This window comes from Penaeus vannamei, chromosome 10, assembly GCF_042767895.1.
Source record: "Penaeus vannamei isolate JL-2024 chromosome 10, ASM4276789v1, whole genome shotgun sequence".
Taxonomy (NCBI): Eukaryota; Metazoa; Arthropoda; class Malacostraca; order Decapoda; family Penaeidae; genus Penaeus; species Penaeus vannamei.
The window spans coordinates 36,508,124-36,525,623 of NC_091558.1; the positions used below are offsets into that span (position 1 = coordinate 36,508,124).

The 17,500-nt window shown below is 51.1% G+C and overlaps 1 protein-coding gene and 1 long non-coding RNA gene across 3 annotated transcripts in view; both read right to left on the reverse strand.

The window, feature by feature from the left end:
* Window positions 1–9,949, reverse strand: part of LOC138863014 (uncharacterized) — a 33,171-nt gene extending 23,222 nt beyond the window's left edge. Inside the window, exon 1 of the long non-coding RNA XR_011398789.1 lies at window positions 9,908–9,949. This is a non-coding gene — a long non-coding RNA (uncharacterized lncRNA). The remainder of the gene's footprint in view (window positions 1–9,907) is intronic.
* Window positions 1–17,500, reverse strand: part of LOC113804087 (carbonic anhydrase 1) — a 159,662-nt gene that overhangs the window by 56,635 nt on the left and 85,527 nt on the right. The gene's annotated exons all lie outside the window — the stretch shown is intronic.

Below are 17,500 nucleotides of genomic sequence, written 5' to 3' on the forward strand. Positions count from 1 at the left end.
AAGCACAAGGACAGGCGCTTTGCAACCTAAACCTAGCGATCACGTCTTGCCTCGGCCTTGAAGTGTGACGCCGGCGAAGGAACAATGGCGTGTCGATGCGGGGGATAATCACACGGGACATCCGTGGAGAAAACGCGTTTTATTATCTCTGCTAAATTGCATTTTACACGGGCAAATTACTTTAATATTCTGTAATGTGTAGCGTAAAATACAGTTTCAGTTTAAAATATATATTAAGTGCTGCTTAGGACCTGTACCCTCTCGACTCAATTATCACATTACATAATTGGCTGGCATCTCATAAAAAAATAATAAAAAAAAAAATGGTTGAGCCACACTGTCACGCGGCATGGTCGCTAATGCCAACCCCGTGACCACGAATTAACATGAGGGAAAAACAGGTCTAAATATAGCATTTTATAAATAGTACAATGATAATAATAATAATAATGATGATGATGATGATGATAATAATAATAATAATAATAATAATAATAATAATAATAATAATAATAATAATAATAATAATAATAATAATAATAATAATAATAATTATAATGATAATAATAGTAATAATAATAATAATAAAAATAATAATGATGATAATAATATTAATAATAAAAATAATAATAATAAGGAATGGGTGTAGATAAATAAGAAGGCGTTAGAGGAGATTAAGACGATTAAAACGAAAATCTAGAAGATAATGAAGGAAATGAATAAGAAAGAGATGGAGATGAAGACAATGACTTCAAGGATTTCCACTCCGTGTGTGCATTACAAAAGATAACGTTTATCTGGCAGCTGTGAAAGCAGGGGTCGCTGCGATGACGATGCAGCCTCGCGTTCCCTCAGTCGGCGATGGAAACGAGCGACGTTTATCCAAGCAAGAAAAGCCTTCGAAGAGGCAGGCGACGCCGGTTCCGCGCCCGTCGGCGGCTGTGCCAGGCGCGTGACAGTCGGCGGATCACTCGGCCGTTCAGCGTCGACACGTGACCGGTGCCAACGCCCGCCCTGCGCCAAGGCTGGATTTGATTCTTTCGTCGCCGTTTCACCGCCGCCGACAGAGGCCCTTCGGCGTCCTGACGACCCTTCCGCCCTACCCCTTAATCAGACCAACTCATACATTACCAGCCAGGCGCCGTGGCTTTCGGAAAATCATCCCCGCATCATTCACAGACGACGCGTTCCGATTACCACAATTCACCGAACTTTCTCCAACATCTCTCCATTTTGCAAACACTTCAACATTCCCTCGACCTCCGCCGCTCACACCCCCTACCTGCGCACCCAATGCCGCACTGACTGTAAATATTTTCCCATTATGCATCCCCTGTCTTTACCGGAACTCGCCCATCTCAGCCCACCTGCTTTCAAACAACCAGTCACTCTTCTGCCTCACCCTCCCCTCTGACCTCCTCTGTCCGAGATTACGACAGTCACTAATGTAACCCCCCGTGTATAGAGCTCTCGGCCCCGCCTGTAACAACAATATTATATGTGATGATATTGCTGCCCTCTCGCTCCCCGCCGTGACGTCATCCCCTGCCGAGCACTTAAGTGTCGGGGACATCTCTGGCGGGGCGGCCATGACTCAAGTACAGAGGGGGGGGGAGGAGGTAGAGGGGGAGGAGGAGGAGGAGGGGGAGGAGGAGGTAGAGAGAGGGGGAGGAGGAGGTAGAGGGGGAGGGAGGAGGTAGAGGGGGAGGAGGAGGTAGAGGGGGAGGAGGGAGGTAGAGGGGGAGGGAGGAGGTAGAGGGGGGGAGGAGGAGGTAGAAGGGGGAGGAGTTAGAGGGAGAGGAGGTAGAGGGGGAGGACGAGGAGGAGGAGGGGGAGGAGGAGGGGGAGGAGGAGGGGGAGGAGGAGGAGTAGGATGTTGAGGAGGAGGATGAGGGGGAGGAGGAGGAGGAGGAGGGGGAGGAGGAGGGGGAGGGGGAGGGAGGAGGAGGGAGGAGGAGGAGGAGGAGGAGGAGGAGGAGGAGGGAGGGAGGAGGGAGGAGGAGGAGGAGGAGGAGGAGGAGGAGGAGGAGGAGGAGGAAGAGGAGGGGGAGGAGGAGGAGGAGGAGGAGGGAGGGGAGGAGGAGGGAGGAGGAGGAAGAAGAAGAGGAGGAGGAGGAGAAGAAGAAGAAGGAAGGGAAGGAGGAAGGGAAGGGGGAGGAGGAGGAGGAGAAGAAGAAGAAGAAGCAAAAGAAGAAGAGGAAGAGGAGGAAGACGGTGAAGAGAAGAGGGAGGAGGAGGAGGAAAAAGGGGAGGAGAAGGGAGAAAGGGAGGGAAGGAGGAGGGGAGGGGGAGGTTGAGGAGGAGGAGGAGGAGGAGGAGGAGGAGGAGGAGGAAGAGGTGGACGACGAGGAAGAGGAGGAGGAAGGAAAGGAGGAGAAGTGGAAGAAGAGCAGTAATAGGAGGAGGAGGAAGGGAAGGAGGGGGAGGAGAAGGATGAAGATTAGTAGTAGTAGTAGTAGTAGTAGTAATAGTAGTAGTAGTAGTAGTAGTAGGAGGAGGAGGAGGAGGAGAAGGAGGAGGAGAAGGAGGAGCAGCAACAGCAGGAGGAGGAAGAGAAGAAGAACAATAAGAAGGAGGAGGAGCAGGAGGAGGAGAACAACAGCAGCAACAACAAAATGCTGAGAAGGATTCCGAGTCGCCTGAATTGAAGGAAGACGCGAAGGAAGCGCAGAAAGGGAAAGATATTGCTGCTCTCACGTTCGACCTCATTAGGAATGTATCGTTAACTCGTCGTCGGAATCACGTGACGCTGACAGAAATCCTGCCGTTACTTTTGCTGTCGGTTATCATATCAATGACGATAATCTAGATCATAATAATGACAATGGTAGTAAGGATTAAGATTTAATGATACTAATAATGATGACGATAATGGCAATATTGATGATGATGATGATAATGATTATAAAAATAATGATGTTGTCATAACACTCATATTAGCTTCTAGAATAACACCGCCATCACCATCATTCTCCTCATCATTCATCATTCATTTGTGGTGCTGGCAGAGGAAGGCGCGAGTGGGAAAAGGGGAGGAGGGGGGGGAGGCAGAGAAGGAAATCTGTCACCGCGACGAAAATGTTTTTATGGTGAACTTAAATTAAGGAGGTTTTGATGGGGCAGGAATAGCGAGGGGGGGTGTGTGGGGGGGGGTAGGTTCTGTGGATGTGGAGTTCAGATGTCGGGATCAGCGCTCAGTGCCTTGCCGGGCTGCACGCGTGGCACGGGAAGTATGCAGTCTCTTCTCATGATTAGTCTTGTAGACTGCCACAGTAACACGAAATCACGTGCACTTCCGTTCACCTCGCTTCGCCCACCCGCCCAGCCTCTCACCTCATGAGTCCATCCATAGACAGACAGATAGATAGATCGATCGATAGATAAGTTTATTCACCACAAATATACAAATACAGAATAAGAATTACAAATGATAATAATATTTTAGGTCCATAACCCAACATTTCCAAAAACAGAATGACAATTGGAAGTGCACGCTGACCCAGCCACTTGCCGAGGCGACACGGGGCGGCGAGGGCGTCGGGGCGCGAGACGGCCGCCCCGACGAGGCCAAGGGAGGCGCTCGGCTGAGAGGTTTGTCCCGACGCAGTTACTCGAAGGAATTGAGGGACATTGGAATCGCCTCCCCGTCTTGCGATACGTTTCAAAAGTGTCTTTGTGACACTGGGAGCCGTAATTCCCGCAATTGAGCCCGTTTGTCATGTCATGGGCGAGATAGGGGCGGCGGGGAGAGGGCGGGCGAGAGGGAAGGGTCGCCCGAGGAGATAAATGCAGGCGAGGGCGGGGAGCGGGAGGGCACGAGGTGGGGGGCGGAGGAGAACGGGAACGGCGACGGAACAAGGCAAAACGAAGGGAAGAACTAAGGGGGGGGGGAGGTGTTGTGTCGCTGAGCGGTTTCACTTCAAACTTCTTTCGGTGGAGGCTTGGGCTCGCCGCCTTGCTTCATCCCCCGCGCGGCCACCTCGTCTTCAAGGGCGAGGGGCCAAGGGACGAAAAGAGGGAACAGCAATAAGCCAGAATGAAGGGGATAAGGGAATGGACAGGAGAAGGGAACGAGGGAATAAGGGCGGAGGGGGAGGGAGAGGAGGTGGAGCTGAGCCGAGGGGAAGCGCATCCAGGTGGACGAGGGGAGGCGGAAAGCAGGGCAAGATGAGGGGGGAGGGGGAATAAAAGAACACACGAAACGACAGACAGAAGCCAAACGAAACAGATAAATTTAAAAGAGAGGTTGTTTATCAACCGCTCTGGGCTCTCTCTCGTTTACACACACACACACACACACACGCACACGCACACGCACACGCACACGCACAAGCACACGCACACGCACACGCACACGCACACGCACACGCACACGCACACGCACACGCACACGCACACACACACACACACACACACACACACACACACACACAGAGAGAGAGAGAGAGAGAGAGAGAGAGAGAGAGAGAGAGAGAGAGAGAGAGAGAGAGAGAGAGAGAGAGAGAGAGAGAGAGAGAGAGAGAGAGAGAGAGACGTATCATCCCCTTAGACGAAGTCGAAACAACTTCGTCAACCATGAAATGTTCTTTTGACCCAATGAAGCAATGAAAAATCCTCGGGTCAATAAAATGCAAACCAGCATGATCAAAGGCTCTCGAGGGCGATACATCAGGTTCAGTGGCGACAAAAATGACCGCGAGTTACCTGACACACGAGCTAGTCTCCAGGATTAAATGAATATGCAAATTACGACCGTCAGATTTACCTGTGTCCCTTACACGCTCCCCCTTCCCTCGATCTCGCCCGCTTGCTCTGCTGACTGCCCGCCGCCGCCACGCAAGCACCCCGTCCCTGGTGGCTGGCAGCGCTCGCTTCTGCCTGCTCGCGCTTTCATCCCATCTCTAAGAATAAGGGCGGCGTGCAGCTGCCACGTCCGGGGCTCAGGGTCTAGGCAAAACGTTGAAACGCCGCGAGAAAATGTCCAGAGAGGGCATGAGCGAGGCGACATGCGCACAATGGCGTGTTTAGCCCGCAGTCCCGCCCATCGGCGCCTCCCATCAACGAACGAGCGCCGGCCCATCATTGGCCATCATCATCCACATCCCCTGTGCAATTGGCGCTCGTCTCTCTCCTCTCTCGCATTTTCCTTCTTTCCCTCTTTTTTTCTCCTTTCTTCCCCTCTACTTTCGCTCTCCCCTGTGACGTCATTGCAGGCACAACTGCCAAACATGTTCATTTACAAGTTTTTTATTTTCTAGATCTTTCGCTCTTGTTGTTCCTAAACATTCTGTCTAACGCTTCCTTCATGAAGCCTGTGTTCAACGCTCACCCTTGAAATGACCAAAGTACTGTCCTTTTTTTTAGTTAGTTTGAGAGAGAGAGAGAGAGAGAGAGAGAGAGAGAGAGAGAGAGAGAGAGAGAGAGAGAGAGAGAGAGAGAGAGAGAGAGAGAGAGAGAGAGAGAGAGAAGGCAAGGTGGTGGGCAGGAGAGAGAATAGGAAAAGAGAGGACGAGAAAGGCCAATAGAAAATAATGGAAATGAAGCTAAACACGAGTCTTGATGTAAGACAGAGGTCATACAGGTTTCAAAATTCGTCCTATTACATTTCACACACGATCTGCTGGAGAATAAGAGCTATTATTAATCTGTTCCTCTCTAATATCCTCCATTCTGACGTATTGCCAAACCGCCTGGGCGGACGCCAGCGCCCTGCTCAGCGTCGTGCGAAAAAAATCGTGTGCATATCTCGCAGATTATCAGACGCTTCAAATAATTGCTAGGGCAAGATAAAACCCAACGCGGATCCTAAAGTGACAATGGCTGTCGTAACTTGATCCCCCAACTTTTACATAACTTTGACGCTGTACCTAATTGTCCGTCAGCCCAATGCCACTTCTGTAAATTACTAAATATACCAATGTATTCAAGACTGATACTGTGACACAAGGCAATGTCTCACTTAGTTTCAATAAATGTCTCAGTGAAGGATGTTATGAAATTCGTGACACCTCGTTGCAGACGCTCCCTTGTGGCACAACCTCTAACTGATACGGTGCCGTTCACTCGCCATATTTTCCCCTATTATCATTCTATCTACTTCTCTAACTTGGTGCTTTAAGGCGGTTAACATCCCCTAATACCCAACCGCACTCGAGGTCATAACAGCTCGTCGTTTTTCGCCGTGTCCTCCCCGCGGAGGGGCGTGCGTCATCCACCGAAATAACAGAGGAAAGAGTGACTGGTGCCCGTCTGACAGGAGATGACAGGACAGGCGAGATTAACACTATCGCAAGGTTCTTTAAGGAATGCGACCCTAGGGCTGTCAAGCTTCACGCCCCCCCTTCTTTCCCCTCTTTATCCACCCTTGCTGGCGGAGGTGAAGCGAAGGGCAGATGAAGGATGCACACATGCACATACAGATTTACCCTGCGGGGTAAAACACGCGCACGTGCTCAGTGTGTGTGTGTGTGTGTATGTGTGTGTGTGTGTGTGTGTGTGTGTGTGTGTGTGTATGTGTGTGTGTGTGTGTGTGTGTGTGTGTGTGTGTGTGTGTGTGTGTGTGTGTGTGTGTGTGTGTGTGTGTGTGTGTGTGTGTGTGTGTGTGAGAGAGAGAGAGAGAGAGAGAGAGAGAGAGAGAGAGAGAGAGAGAGAGAGAGAGAGAGAGAGAGAGAGAGAGAGACCGAGCGCACCCTCCCTTCCCTCGTTCGGAAAACAACGTGACTGCCCACGCACCGCCCCGCACGCCAGCGAACGGAGTGACCACGACTTTGCAAGAGAGTGCCATTAAGGCGGCGAGGAGAGGGCGAGGGAGGGTCAGGCCGCGAGAGTAGTTTATGGTTTAGAAAGTAAACCGTGAGGGAGTGAGATGAAGTAATGGCTCGGACGGAGGAGCTGGAGGGAAACACAGAGAGACCGGGAAGGGGAGAAAACTGATGATAAAAGACTAAAACAGCGAGCAACGCCACTTGGGAACCCGGAGAAGGTCACCATCGCCGCTGTTTACACGTTATTCCTTTCCTTATCCCTCTTCCCCAGTCCATGATTCCCCGCTTCCCTCTCCCCCGGGGCTCGCTATTCTAGACTCACGCCCGCGACTCTCCTCACCTCGCCCAAGGACCGGAACCTTGCCCACAATGGCCGACTCGTGTATGTGACAAGGACAACAGGCCGGACATCGCCCCGGAGCTGAGGCTGGGGGGGGGGGGGACCAAAGGGTGAGGGGAAGGCTGGGGTGAGAAGGCCGAGTTGAGGGGGTAGGCTAAGGGTGAGGGGAAGCACAGGACGGGGGAAGGCTAAGGGTGAGGGGAAGCACAGGACGGGGGAAGGCTGAGGGTGAGGGGAAAGACTGAAGTCCAGGCGAAGGCGCGGGCGCAGCCAAGGGCGGAATGAAGGGAGGGACAGACAACGTAGGTCGTCAGACTGAAGCCATAGTGACACGGAACGGTCGCGTCCGGCCGCAACACAAATCGCGAGACGCGGGTGGGCGCGGGTTGGCGCGGGCGGGCGCGGGCGGCTGCGGCCCACCCATGGCCTTTTAAGAGAGGATGACGTGTTTTCTTCTCACCAAGACAAAACAACAGAGGCGATAAGTCACGGCCAGATGCATCGAATTTCTTGACTTTATTTTGATAATCTTGGGAAAGGAATCAACTCTCCGGACGCACACAATGGGACGCTCAAAGCCTCGCGCGGACGCTCTCGAGGCGTATTTACGAGGACGCTCCCTCACGCGCGCCCTGAAGGCACGGCCACTGATGCTGAGGCTGATAAGAGACAACAAATATACAAATCTTTGCGTACGTGGAAAAGGGGAAAAGAATCATTAATTGATCACTTAGGAACCATTATGGGGAGGAAGACCTGCCTAATCCGGATATATGATGTTTGATTAGTTCTGCGTCCGGGCGGCCCTCTCCCATTATCCGAACCTCGCCTGGCTGAAGGCGCACGTGTGGCCGCTCGAAGAGGCGCGACGCGGAACTAGGCTTTGGGTTCTTTCGTGTTTGTTATTCCCAGTTATCTGCCTTTTCCCTACGTCCTCCTTCCCGACATCTCTCTCCTTCTTCATCTACCCCCATCCCCCTCCCACCCTCTCTTTCTCTCTCTCTCTCTCTCTCTCTCTCTCTCTCTCTCTCTCTCTCTCTCCCTCTCTCTCTCTCTCCCTCTCTCCCTCTCTCCTCTCTCCCTCTCCTCTCTCTCTCTCTCTCTCTCTCCCTCTCTCCCTCTCTCCCTCCTCCTCCCTCCCTCCCTCTCCCTCCCTCTCTCCCTCTCCTCCCTCCCTCCCTCTCTCCCTCTCTCCCTCTCTCCCTCCTCCCCCCTCTCTCTCTCTCTCTCTCTCTCTCTCTCTCTTTCTCTCTCTCTCTCTTTCTCTCTCTCTCTCTCTCTCTCTCTCTCTCTCTCTCTCTCTCTCTCTCTCTCTCTCTCTCTCTCTCTCTCTCTCTCTCTCTCTCTCTGTCTCTCTCTCTCTGTCTCTCTCTCTCTATCTCTCTCTCTCTATCTATCTATCTATCTCCCTCCCTCCCTCTCCCTCTCCTTCTTTCTCTCTCCCTCTTCCTCTTCCTCTTCCTCTCTCTCTCTATCTATCTATTTATCTCTCTCTCTCTTTCTCTCTCTCTCTCTCTCTCTCTCTCTCTCTCTCTCTCTCTCTCTCCCTCCTCTCCCTCTCCCTCTCCTCTCCTCTCCCTCTCCCTCTCCCTCTCCCTCTCCTCTCCCTCTCCCTCTCCCTCTCCCTCTCCCTCTCCCTCTCCCTCTCCCTCTCCCTCTCCTCTCTCCCTCTCTCCTCTCTCCCTCTCCCTCTCCCTCTCTCCCTCTCCCTCTCCCTCTCCCTCTCCCTCTCCCTCTCCCTCTCCCTCTCTCCCTCCCTCTCTCCCTCCCCTCTCTCCCTCTCTCCCTCTCTCCTCTCTCCCTCTCCCTCTCCCTCTCTCCTCTCCCTCTCTCCCTCTCTTTCCTCTCCCTCTCTCCTCTCCCTCTCTCTTCTCCCCTCTTTTTCTCCATCCTTCCCTCTCTCTTCTCCCTCTCTTTTTCTCCATCCTTCCCTCTCTCTTCTCCCCTCTTTTTCTCCATCCTTCCCTCTCTCTTCTCCCCTCTTTTTCTCCATCCTTCTCTCTCTCTCTCTCTATCTCTCTATCTCTCCATATGTTTCTTTCTCCCCCCCCTCTCTCTTCCCTTTCTCTCTCTCTCTCTCTCTCTCTCTCTCTCTCTCTCTCTCTCTCTCTCTCTCTCTCTCTCTCTCTCTCTCTCTCTCTCTCTTTCTCTCTCTCCAAAGGAGGAAGTAAGGGACCGCAGCATCAGCACCGCTTCTGTCACGGCGATATGTCATCATTGGAAAAGGCGACGTCCTCCTCCCGTTCCTCCCGCCCCCTGCCTGTCCCTCTCATTCCGTTTTTGTACCGAGTACCTCAAGATATTACCGATTCGCCTTAAAGGAGGAGAAAATCGATTGCGATATCTCGAGATCGACCCTCTCTCGACGAGTGATCGATCGGCCACTCCTCGAAAACCCTGAGTAACTGGCCTTGCAAGATCGGAAGTCTGGTCAAGTACCAGGAGTGCCGCCAGGGCGCTGACCAAGACTTCAAGTGCCACTTGGAATACCTGAAGGCGAGTTTGTTATCAGAGAAAAGTCTTACTATTGGAACGGAACAACAATCTTCACCCTCTCCCGCGTCGCCTCATGCTGATACAGTAATCGACCTCGTGTTTTGTTTGCTTTCCTTCTTTCTCTTCTCTTACTCAATCACCTCGAACCCGAACGTACCGGTTATTACTGACGGCCAATTGCTATTGTTTTCCGCCAGTCGAGGACGGCCCAGAGAGCAAATCGCGTTCGAGGAGAGATAGGCTTGACTCCCATGCAAGAGCGAAATCCAGCCATTACGCGATAGAAAGACAGGAAATAACGTCCTACCTCGCTGCTTGTCGGAAGCTCCGCGCGAATCGTCTAAATTTTATTTACCTGGAAAATAGAGAAGGAAGAATTAATTTGGTTGTTACAAAAGTACAATAACAGAGTGGGCGGGAGACGGGGGAAGATAAGGCGGGAAGGGGGCAAGGGGAGAAGGGGAGGGAGAGGGAGTCTCTTTCTCTCTCTCCCTCCCTCCCCCTCTCCCTCTCCTTCCCTCTCCCTCACCCTCTCTTTCTCCCTCCCCCTCGCCCTCCCTCTCCCCTCGCATGATAAGAGGCAATAACGAGCTCCGTCCCGCCGATTACTCAGGCTCTCGGGCGTCCCGCGTGAGATCCGCGGTGGGCGTGTCAGCCTGATCTTGAACTAGTGCTCACTTTTAAGCTTACTAATTTCATTAGAGAGTTTACATGCAAATTCCTTCCACGGGTTTCCTCTCCCTCCCGCCTTCCAGCCGAGTTCTCTGGCAGGTGCAGCGAAAAGGCAAAATAGGCTCTTAATGTCTCCTTGCACAGAGGTGAATGTAGCTCACTGCAAACCTTGTAATAAGGGATGAAAAAAGTGAAGGAGAAAGTTGATGATGGCGAGATGAGAGAAAATGCAAGTTGAACGAAATGGCGGATAGGAACTACATGGACATTTACTTTCACATTTACACAAACAAATAGGCATAACGATATATATGTATATATATATATATATATATATATATATATATATATATATATATATATATATATATGCATATATATATATATATATATATATATATATATGTAAATGTACACACACACACACACACACACACACACACACACACACACACACACACACACACACACACACGCACACACACACACACACACACACACACACACACACACACACATACACACACACACAAACACACAAACACACACACATGTTTGTGTGTGTGTATACATATGTATATATACATACATACATATATGTACATATAGAGAGATAGATAGATAGATATAGATATATATATATATAATGGACAGCCACGGCGGTTCATTCTGAACCTTCTGTTAGAATATGAAGATACATATGTATGTATTAGATGCCCTTTCATCCTCCCGAGCACATTCCGAGACAAAAAGCTCGAGGGCCTCCCACGCGAAGAAGCAACACCGCGCCAGTGCGCCTGACATTAGCGCCAACGAGCGGCAATTCAAAACGCGGCATCTAAAAAGATAGAAGCGACCATTACTCCATTAGTGATTTGTGCTGTGATCGGGCCAGCTGCAGAGCCTCACAACGGCCGCTTACACCATTTCACAACCCATTAAGTGGAATACGAACGAGACTGTTTCGAACTGCGCGGACCCGTGGACAGAGGCGCTCACTGCCGCGGGGAACAAGGACAGCATAAACAAAATAAAAGATGGAAGGGGGCGGGGAGGAAGGGATGGAGGGAGGGGGAGGGGGAGGGGTCGAAGGTGAAGGAAGAAGAGGAGACGAGGGGGGGGGGGGAAGGAAAGAGAGGGAAGAACAGGAGAGAGAGAGCGAGCGAGAGAGAAAGAGATCCAGGTCCCACGTGATGTCGAGGAGCCTTTCCCCGCACCCATCCCAGCGATATCAGGTTGTAAAACTGTTTATCGATATATGACTGTGTTTTTATTGAATGGTGGCAGTTAGTAGCTCAACTGACATTTGTCAGCGGTTGTTTATGATCTTAGGACCTTCCGTAACGAGACACTCCGTCGGCCCCCCTCCCCCCCTCCCCCCAGGCGCTGATGTGACAATCTGGCCGTGACGCTGAAAGCACGAGGGACGTCGGTTGCGGACTTTTGCTTGGCGACGCCAGCCTTACTGCATGGCATGAGGTCTATTGCAATTTAGAATCATGCTATCTATCATTCCTACGTCGCGTATATGTTGCGGTTGTTTGGTTGGAATCCCTGAATCTTCTGGCAAGTCCGAAGCAGAGTGACCCCATGCATCACGGAAGGGGTGGGCGCAGAACGGCGCGGACGCCTGCCGCCCTTTCGGCTCGCCTCGTCCGGCGCCCCGGCAGGACCAAGCACTTTTAGTGGCCACAAAGTGCCGTGATTTAGCCGGCCGCAAATATGCCTGCGGAGGAGGCCGTGGCACAGCTGCACTCGCAGGCACTGCCATAGCGTCAGTAACAGGGCCATTTTTCCCCACCGTGGCGGAAGCAGCGCCGCCCGCCAGTGCACAGTTGTGATGGGGAATTTGTTTTGCCAATATTGCAAAGTTGATCAACCTGTCAACTTCGCTCCTATGTGTATTTTGTCAGCATTTTTTAAAACCTGGATGTGGGAATTTCTGTTCGGGATCACGTGTGTGTGTGTGTGTGTGTGTGTGTGTGTGTGTGTGTGTGTGTGTGTGTGTGTGTGTGTGTGTGTGTGTGTGTGTGTGTGTGTGTGTGTGTGTGTGTGTGTGTGCATGTGCATGTGTATGTGTTTGTGTGCAGGTGTATGTGTGTAAGCGTGTATGCGCGTGCGCAGACGATTGCATCAACGTCTGCATGAAACTGCTAAAACTGATATCATCGGGGCATGTCGGCGGAGGTCGTGTCCGGCGACGCAAAGCCGGAGGAGCAGCGGCCTCGGCAGCCGTCGCATCGGCTCATTAGTCCGCCGCGAAGAGTCGTCTGGAGCCGAAACGAAGGCATTCGAGGCGGAGGAGGGAAGGAGAGAGACAGGAGGACGCGAAAGGGAAGGGCCTGGGGGGGGAGGAAGGGGAAGTGCAGGCGCAAAAATGCAAGGCGAATGCGCAGTGCAGCGGCGGTGTCATGGCTGATCGGAGGCCGGGAGGGCGCGGGCGGGGGGAGGGGGAAGGAGGGAGCCCGTCGAAGGTGCGAAGGGGAGGCTGACGGTGAAATGGCTCCGGCTTCTGATGCGAGTGCCTGGCTGGCGCTTCCAGCATCAGAGTGAGACTTAGAGGGTGATGTGAAGGTCATGGGCGAGTGAATGTTCGGCGGAGCATCCAAAGACCCTAACTATTGCCATTTTCAGGGGTAATCTCCACGACGATTTCTTCCACTTGCGCGAAGCATGAGCGTCCGCGTGGGCGCCCGCTGACCGTCCGCACGAAACGCCCGCGCGGAATGCTCAAACATCCGGCCACATCAGTGAGCGAACTGTCCCGGCCGAGCCACCTGCAGTCCGGGTATTTATTTGGACAGAACTCCCTCGGGATGGAAGGGCGAGCCCGAGAAAACACGAGCGGCCTGGAGGAGGGAACAGCGCGCAGAGGGTCAGTGTCACAGATTTCCCTTCTGCCGCCGCCGGCCGGTCGATGTGGCCCGCGGGAAGGGAGCGGATGCATTCGAAAGGCCAGGTCGGATCAAGAGCGCTCTGAACCCCCGCGTTAAATGAATGGTTATGTCTTGTTATCAGACGGGTATTTATACGTGCTTAAGTGGTCGTCCGTGAGTAGTGGCCGGCTGAAGATGAGGGACAATGGGTTCGCTGTGGTTCTGCTTGCAGAGTTTTTAACGAACCGGGCTTCGGGAACTCCACAAACAATGAAAAGTTTTCATAATTCTCGGCCATATTTACGAGCTCCGGGACAAGTGCGGCAGCTGGCCCGATGCTGATTGATAGAGGTTTTTTGATTGCTTGGCCGGGATTTCGGCCGCGCCGATGAGGCTGCCATTATGATTCCAGGGTGTGGCGGCGGACTCGGCTTTCATCCTCAAGGGACGGCAAAACATTACAATGTACGCAAATAATGTCAAAGATAGCCCGGCCTTCCTGCTCCACTACATATCAGCTTCTGGGACTCCTCAAGCGCCACTTGCATCTGCCGGGATGAAGGGGAGGATGATATACTGCCACATCATAACACGGGATCGCCTTCAGCATTACTTTCATTCAGTCTTTTGCTCTAATTTTTTCTCATATGATTCAAGACAAGAATGGTGGCGTTCATCTCCAAAAAACTAATGAGGGCCAAATAATTCTGGGGCACTTAAGCACTTATTCATCCAGCATGTCTGGTCATATCTGAGGCGTTAACTAGGGCGGCAATAAAATATTTAAATAGCTGTTTACAGAGAGCATATCCTTGCTACCATTAACGAACGTCACGTGATGCTGAGTACAGACTGCTTACTTTATACGGGAATAGCGAATCGGCAACAAAACTATTCGTGGCTGGCCAATGATCTGTCTGCAGAACAGCTGATGCTTTAGCGACTGAGGAATATCTTCAGTATTATAAGGTATTTGCTGGGCTAAGGAATCTAATACTACATGCATAGTGGATGGAACGATCTGAATCTGTTGACCGCTGATAATGCGCAGTCGGAGGAAGGGCTGCTTATCACCGGCGGTACCAACAACACAAAAATGATGGAGGGTCAGCAAGACGGGCAATTGCAATATCTTATTCTAGAATACCAAGTAATCCCAATTAACATTAGTTATAAGGACCTATGACAAGTTTACGACCGCGGATAATAGAGAGTGTAATTATACTACTTCCTTGATTCAGTGTGCAGTCCCTTAATGATCGCCAGCCAGGGTTGTAACTGACGAGACAGATTAAATCTAATTCATGTAGTTAGTCTATTATTTGTTTTGCGTCTGAGCCTCATTTGACTCTCCCCTTCCTCCCTTTTGACACAGCCCACAGCCCCTGCTCCCTCCCCCTGCCCGGGAGCCTCCCAGTTCGGAACGGCATTCGCTCTGCACGCCCCGCTCCCGCTTCCTCTGGAGCAGATGCAGCTGAAGAGAGAGAGAGAGGGAGAGAGAGGGGGGGGGGGGGGAGATGGATGGATGGATGGATGGATGGATGGATGGATGGATGGATGGATGGAGGGAGGGAGGGCGGGTGGGAGGAGGGAGGGAGGGAGGGAGGGAGGGAGGGAGGGAGGGAGGGAGGGAAGGAAGGAGGTGGGGAGGGAGGGAAGGAAGGAGGGAGGGAAGGAAGGAGGAAGAGATGGATATAGAGACAAAGAGAGAGAGAGATATCCCATGGCCACAGATTTCCATACCCACCATCGACGCCAGATCAGCCACCCAGAAAGATACTTAACACACCACTTCGGAAGTCAGAAAATGATGGATGTAGATAAGTGAACAAATTATCTTGGCTTTGAACTTTGGCGAAGATGGGTGACGCTGATGAATGTGAGAGGAAAATACCTAGTACAGCAAATAATGAGAAAAAGAGGGAGGGGGGGGAGGGAGGGACGGAAAGTAAGAGTGAGGCAGAGGGAGAGAGAGAGAGAGAGAGGGGGCGGGGGGATGGAATTATCAAGTAAATAAAGGAGACATGAAAGAAGGATAAAAAAATCGACAAGGAAAGAGAAGGAATATGCAAGAGTAAGAACGAACATAGAATATGGAGAAGATGCGAGATAAGAAAGACAGCGAAGGGAGAATAACAGAGAGGGCGAGAGAGGAAGGGAAAAATGAGCGAGGTGCAAGCTTATTTCTGTCGCCCCCTGGCTATATCTGGTGTCGCTCGGTAAAGGTGACCGCGGCACGAGACACCGCCATCACGTGACCCAAGGCAACACTGTGAAATGACGGAAACAAGACGAAATAAATCAAACGCTGAATGGCGGTAGAATGTAAAATAAGATGAGCAATAGAGTGAAACGTTTTATTACCTCTCCGAGTAGATAAGTCTCTCGTATTTGCCGGCACTCAGACAACCACATTCTAAAAATGGCCTTTTACAGTATCCATATGGTTATCACTCAGTTGGTCAGAGGTCTTCAACTCCCATAGGCGTATACAAGTGAGCAATAAATGCGTACATATGGCAATTTTTCATTTCCCAATTCGCGCACAAACAGGCGAGTAAAAACACCAAAACACTATGGAAGAAAGAAAGAAAAAAATAACCCGAAAAGTACCGTGTTTATTTTCGCATTCCGGAGTCTGGAGAGAGAGCAAGCCAGAGAGAGAATAAAAGGCTATGGGCTTTCCTAAGGGTTCGATATCAGGACGTAGAGGCACCTCGCACTTGAACCTCTTCAATCCATGAGTACTTTTATCTTGTACCTCGTAAACTTACAAGCGTTGGCCTTTAAGGAAACGGTTGGTAGATTCGGTGTAAGAGAAGGGGAGTCGCTGAAATGCCGATAAAGGACGAGAAAGGAAGAGAAAAGAGTACGGACAAATAAATAGAGAAACAATGATTTTAAGTGTAAAGTGCAGGATATGTAATAACTGTGTACATCCTGAAGGAGAAATGATCCCGAAAACCTGAATGCGCTTGGCGAGGGGAGGAAAGACAAACAAATAAAGAGGTGAAGGTAGATAGAGAGAGAAAAATGGAGAGGGATCGCATATGATAACGCCCTGACGAAAAACATACAGATGGAGATAGTCAGACAGAGAATATAAATGTCAAAGACGCTAGCGAGGGCGAGGAAAATTAAAAAGGGGTTGCGCCAAGGGAAAACAAAGAAATTTATGATAATGGGAAAGCAAGGGAAGCACGATAATGGAAAATGAGCAAGCACTGTTCATTAAAAGGTAATAGAAGGGGCGTTGGCAAATTAGAAAAAAAATAAAAGCCGAGGGGGAAACGATGAGGCGATGGAGACCAACTATCGGTAACAGCCGGGGAGGTTACACAGAATAATAAAGGGAAAGAGAGATGACAAATGCTCGGTGACAACACGGAGGAGGGAAGGGATATGGGACCTCCGAAAGGGTTCCGTGAGAATCATTTATTGCGGCATAACAGTAACATGAATAATCTTCAGGATGCGACTTTCAGACTGGAAGACACTGCTGGGTCAGAAGGGGGGGGGGGAGGAGGGGGCTAAAGGTGAAGGGGAGGGGGAGGAGGACCAACAGGAAGAGGGAGGAAGGGGAGGAGGAAGAAAAGGAAGAGGAGGAGGAAGAAGAAGAAGAGGAGGAGGAGGAAGAAGAAAAGTTAGAGGGGGAGGGGAGGAGGAGGAAGAAGAAGAGGAGGTGGTGAAGGAGGAGGAGGAGGAGGAAGAAAAAGAGGAGGAAGAAGAAGAAAAGAGGAGGAGGAGGAGGAGGAAGAAGAGGGGAGGAGGAGGAGGAGGAGGAGGAGGAAGAAGAGGGGAGGAGGAGGAGGAGGAGGAGGAGGAGGAAGAAGAGAAAGAAGATGAAGAAGAAGAGGAGGACTAGAACGAGGAGAAGGAGCAAGGGAGAAGGGAGAAAGGGAAGGAGGAGGAGGAGAAAGAGAAGAACGGGGGGGAGGAGGAGGAGGAGGATGAGAGGACGAGGAGAACGAGGAGGATAAAGAAGAAGAGAATAAGGAGGAAGAGAAGGAGAAGGAGGAAGAAAAGGAAGACGAGGAATAGGTGGAGGAGGCGGAGGAGGAGACAGGAAGAAGATAAAGATAAAGGGGAGTGACAAAGAAAAAGGAGAAGGTTAAAAGAAAAAGAAAGGGATACGGAGGGGAGAGAGAGAGAGAGAGAGAGAGAGAGAGAGAGAGAGAGAGAGAGAGAGAGAGAGAGAGAGAGAGAGAGAGAGAGAGAGAGAGAGAGAGAGAGAGAGAGAGAGAGAGAGAGAGATAGATAGAGAGAGAGAGAGAGAGAGAGAGAGAGAGAGAGAGAGAGAGAGAGAGAGAGAGAGAGAGAGAGAGAGAGAGAGAGAGAGAGAGAGAGAGAGA